Raw genomic sequence first — 6,000 nt, forward strand, 5'->3', positions numbered from 1 at the left:
ATTTTATGACTGCTTTTAGATACTGCCTGACAGGTTTTTAGTCAGTCAGTCATGTTCCCTCCTTTATAAAATCAAAAGCTGTTTGCTAGAGTTCTGCTGCTTCACCCTACATGTGCCTGAGTCATCTCATTGCTCAGAATACCTCAGCAAAGAGATGTTTCTTATGTCACCGCTCCATATACCCCACCGGGAAAATACAGTCCTGCTCAGTGAGCTGTCACCAAGCTGTTCCTCTCTTAGGCTGTTCTTAAGGACTATTCTGAGAACCTCCAGGCTACACAGGATCATGGAACATTAGGCTTGGAAGGGACATCAGGACGTCATCTACTCCAACCCCCTGCTCAAAGCAGGACCAGCCCCTAGATCATCCCAGCCAACACTTTGTCTAACCGGCTCTTAACCCCCAAAGATGGAGATTCCACACCCACCCTGAGTAACTTGTTTCAGTGTTTAACTACGTTTCTCGCGAGAGTTTTTCCTAATATCTAACCTAAATGTTTCTTGCTGCAACTTCAAACCATCGTTCCTTGTTCTGTCCTCTGCCACCACTGAGAGCAGTCCAGCTCCATTCTTTTTGGACCCCCCCCCTTCAGGGAGTTGAAGGCTGCTATTAAACTCCCCGCAAGTCTTCTTTTCTCTACACTACATAAGCCCAGTCCCCTCATCATCTCCTCAGAAGTCTTGTGCCCCAGCCCGTGAACCATTTTTGTTGCCCTCCACTGGACTTTCTCCAATTTGTCCATATCATTTCTGTAGTGGGGAGCCCAATGTTTTTTCTTATTTGTTCTCCTAGCCCCTTAACTCTTTAACTCTTGGCTGCCCCACAACGCCAGCTTCAATAAGAGGCATAGAGGGTATCCCTACCCCAACAGTCTTATAACCTGGTGGTAAGAACTCTCTTGAAATGTGGGAGATGCGGTTTTAACTCCCCTCTGGCTGAAGAAGGCCTGTGTACCAAGTTTCTCATTTCCTAGGTCAGTACTATAAGCAGTATGCTACTGTCCAAAAGCTGGGTACCACCATCACTAGTTGTGCGTACTGCGTTTTCTGATGAACTCGCTGTTGCTGGTGTGTGTTGAGTGTGCTTTAAACACACGGAATACACCTCAAGAGATTTAGGAGGAGGTGTGGCACCTGCCTGCTCTGACTGGGACAGGCATGTGCATAGCCTGAAGCTTATGTCAGGTTGCTGAATGAATGTAGGTACCTCCAAAGTTAGCTAGCTACTGAACAGGTGTTCCTTGAAATGATTTTTGGAATTAGGCATCTAAATACCATTTTAGGTGGCCAAGGGTGTCTGCCTGGGTCTTGCCCACAGGCATAAGTCCTTGCAGACCTAAGGTTTAATTCTGATGCAGTTGCATTTGCTGGTATGGGCTGTTTGCAAGACTAAGGACTAATCTGTGCAAGTGCAGGTCACAAGAAGCAATAAAGAAGAGTAGGAGCAAGGAAGGAGAAGAGTTGTAAAAATCAAATCAAATGGGTGCTCAATAAAGTCTCTCTCCTTAACAGGATTATAGAGCTCAGTGCTTCTCTGTACAGTTCTGACTGAACTGCTTTCCAGGATTGGGGCCAAAGGCATGAGCATGCCTTAGCTATTGGTTAAAATCTTTAACTCACCTATTGTACTCGCACCTCTTGTGCAAGCTATAGTTTCCATGACCTGATAGAAAAACTGAAACTCTTTAAAAAGGGTGACCCATGGTGAATAGTCCTCCTCCTCATCATCATCATACACAAAATCTCACATGTGAATATGGTAAATGTAAATTCTGCAAACATTAACATAAATATGTGTGCCTTTGACTGTCTGACTAGTATCTAAAATAAGCAGTATATATGTGAACATACACCACTGGATGAATTAAAGTTATTGCTCATGTATAAAATGTTCATATGCATATCGACCCTCCCTGCCAAAAATATCATATTGCATTACATTGTTGCCGATACAGAAAGTTCTCTCTCCCGAAGCAAAATCCTATAAACCAAATGAAATCTGGAAAGGGCCAAGAATTAGAAAAAAAATCTGATTGTCAGATAGGCATATTTCATCCAGAAAATAGTGAAAATAAACTAGCATGTTTTGAAAGAGAAGGTGCATTGCGTATAAACAATCCCAAGTCCTTTAATAGAATCATATTCCTGTAAAAAGGGAAAATGTAGCCCCTGGGAAAACCCTTTTTTGACATATGCTTTTTATGTTCAAATGCATTAATGGGACTGCTATGCTGTGAGTCATCTAGCAGTTTCATGTGTTTCTTAAAATACACTGAAAGTAGCTGAAGGCATGTATCGTTCTGCAGTGTGGTTATCTATTAAGAACCTCAAAAAATACCTGCATTCTTAGACTCACAGAGATTTATGAGACAGAAGAGACCTTAGCTAGTTCTTCTGCATCATTCTGTTTAAATAGACCAAGCTCAGTAAAAATCTAAAATATTACACTAATTGAACAAACAGCCTAGCAGATGATAGGCACATTGTTTTGCTATCCAAACCTCCCCGCTAGATTACAAAGAATTTGCATATGTGTAAATAGCACATTTAGATTTTTCTTCCTGCTGAAGAATTCTGTCAAAACTACAGCTGGCTAAACTCTCTGATGAGAACATATGTTGCTCCTTTTTTTCATTTGCAAATAATTTGTGAACTAATCCTATTCGGAAAATCTATTTATTAATAATTTACAGCCGCAATTTTCAGCCTGCATGTGGTTTGCAAGCTGTTCAGTTTGGGTATTTGCTATTCACAGGGTGCAACTGGTCACTTGGGATAGGAAGAAACATTGCATTTGCCTCTGGGCAAGTTGTGCCTGTGTTTGTCCTGGAACAGATATATCCCAAGACTGGCATCTCACTTCCAATCAGGTTTTAGTAAGCAGCTGAATGCACTGCCACTTTTCTGCCTTTGATTCAGTGATGCAATCCCAGGATAACCATTTAAATGCATTTTGCAATGTCCCAGTATAAACTGTTAATATTTCTTGTCCCATGCACATTTTTAGGATTTATCCTGGGACAATGAGCATGGACTTCTCAACGACTGCATGCAGCCCCGGGTTAAAATACCTTATCCTGGGACAAATGCAACATCTGTTTGTAGCCTTACTTTGTAAGCTGTAGTTTCCATGACCTGACAGAAAAACTGAAACTCTTTAAAAAGAATAATCCACAGTGAATAGTCCTCATCATTTTGGGGTTTTTTGTTGTTCTCCCGCCCTGGCGGGGGGTCGGGCTAGAAGATCTACTAGGTCCCTTCCGACCCTTAATCTATGAATCTATGAATCATACACAAAATCCCATGTACTCACATATGAATACTGTAAATGTAAATTCTGCAAACATTAACATAAACAATACTAACTGGTTTTCATGAGTATTTGCAAACAGTGAATAGCAGTGAGAAGAAACACTAATACTGAATAGTGGTTTGGAAATGCAACTGAGGAGAAATGTATTACCGTGTAGCGGTAAGCACTGGCCACTCCCTACCTGAATTATCTTTTTCTACCATCACAGCCAGGCACAAAATCTCCATAGTGCACATCTGGAGCCTCCTTACTAAAAGTAAATAAATAATTCTCCCATTGTTGATGAAAATAGTTCATTGGGGGAAAAGTAAGAACAGAAGCAATTAGGAAAAATAAGAGGCCAAGTGGAACAGCCAAAAGGAGAAAAAGATTGAGTGTAGGTGGAAAAAGTTCCAGTTCTCCAAGCACCGTCTGTACAGATCTGCATTCTTGGTGATACATGTCACATACCACTGATTTCTATTGGGGGTTTATGTGAGGGGATGTAGATGGGGGTGTGCTACCTGTTTCTTGTGCTCCATACCTTCAACCTGAGCAAAAACTCAGATGTGTGCATTGGTCCATTTTTAGAGAAATTGCTTGATTATTTTTAATCATTATAACAGGTTTGGGGAGTTTCAACTTTTTGGGATGTCTGGCCATGGTCTGGCCATGCCAGGGTTTTTCTTTTGTTCTGCAGCCCTTGGTTCAGGTTGCCTTCCATTGTTGGGCTTCAGGGTAGCACAAACCAAATCCACCAACATTGAACTATTTCCTCTATACCATATAATGATGTCTGTGATAGACAAACACACAATGCTACACCCACACAGGCACATCAGTCCTTGCTGCCATATTAGGCACCACTGGGAGCTTAAAAATATTCACCCAGCTGCTGCCTAACTCTGGAATCGCCCAAATTCTGCTCTTAAAACTGCTTCAGGCACCTACATTTAATTGAAGTGGGGACTGGAATTCTAGTCTCCCAGCTGAAGGCTTGAAATCATGAGACTATGATGCTCTTCCTGGCCCAAAGAATATTTAAGTAATAAATATGACAAAGTGGAACAACTTCAGCCAACAAGAATGAGAGCACTTCCCACTGGAGTCCCTGCAAGCTCTCATGGGAGCTGTGGCTTCAAATCCTGACACCACAGCAGGAGAAGCAGGATCTGTGTTTCTTGTCCTCTGCTGAGTGCTCTAGCCATACAATAAAAGGGAGAGGGGTGTGAAAGGCCTGACCCAGCTGAAGCACCTAACACCACAAAGATATCACAGCTGAGAATCCCAAGTGGCAGGAGACATGTCTGTCAACCCTGGGGTGGAATCATAGTACTGTGATATTGTGCCTCACAGTCCTTAAAACCATATGTGGATTTAGCCTTCAGTCATAGGGATCAGGAATAAGGCAGGGTAGATTTGCATTTTATAAACTAACCAAGGTGTGGGGAGGTGTAGCACAACTTTTTGTGAGCTGAAGCTCACTTCATCAGACACTGAGCAGTGATGTGGGAGCCCAGGGTTCTTTGCTTTCTCCAAGAACCATTTTTGTGTCTGGAAAGCTTTTTTCCAAGACCATCTATTGAACACCATTTTGCAGGTCAACTCTTCCAGTCCCAAGTGACCAAGGACTGGAGATGACAAGGTCTCCATCCCAGGCCCCCAAATCCACAGATGTACTTTCCAAGGATGGAGAAGCCTAGAAACTTAAGGACTTGATTATGCTGTCTCATAAGGCACAGGCATTTGACATTTCTGGCATCATTTCCCAGCTGCATACACTGCTGAAGAATAAAACATTGCAGCCACTTTTAGAGACACTGCATTTTCTCACGTGCTGGTTCAGTTATGACTGGCGTATTTCCACCTCAAACTTCCAGACTTGCACTCGCAAGTCAGGTAGTAAAAGGAATGAGTACTTAAATGTGGCACCTGCAAATTCATGCTGCAAGTACAAGTTCCGTAAGTAAGAACTGCACCTGTAAAAATGGATGGCCAGGTCTCAGCTTGTATCAGAAATGAAGCAGTGCTAACCTAATGTGTCGCTGTGCTCAGAACTGTGACTAGAATGAGAGCCGCATGTAATGCCACAGTGGGAGGAAGTGCAGTGACACTCTCATCCCCAGCTGCACGTGCTGCTGTGAGGACGAAACGGCCACCACCTTAAAGGCCTCGGCGCAGGCAGGCCAGGAACGTGAAGGAGAAGTCACCCCGGCAGCCAACTGGGTTCAGTTCTGCCAGACGGTCTCTGCGAAGCCCTACAGCAGTGGGGACCAGCGGTTTTGGGAGATGCACTGTAGTTTAATCCTGTAGTCTCTCTGCTGCCACTTGAATGCCTGTACCTGATCTGCAGCTCTGTTTTCTACTCCCTGCCAGTCCGATCTGCTGTTCTGCTTTCTGTTCCCTACTCCGTGCTCCCTGCCTCATCTGCGACTCTGCTTTCTGCTCTCAGCCCTGTGCTCCCTGCCCCATCTGTTTCTCTGCTTTCTGCTCCCGTCCTCATCTGCTCTGCACTCTGCACCCCTTCCAATCTACTGCTCCGCTTTCTGCTCCCAGCCCCGCGCTCATCCTCTGCCGCTCGGCCGCCTGTGTCGCATCCTCTCTGCCCCATCCGCTCTTATACTCTTTCTGCTACTCTGCTTTCCGCTCCGGCTGTTTCCCTTTCCTCCTCCCGCTCCGGGGCGGGGCCACAGGCCGGGGGCGGGGCC

The sequence above is a fragment of the Gavialis gangeticus genome, unplaced genomic scaffold, assembly GCF_001723915.1.
Source record: "Gavialis gangeticus isolate Ggan-Ray unplaced genomic scaffold, GavGan_comp1, whole genome shotgun sequence".
Classification (NCBI taxonomy): Eukaryota; Metazoa; Chordata; order Crocodylia; family Gavialidae; genus Gavialis; species Gavialis gangeticus.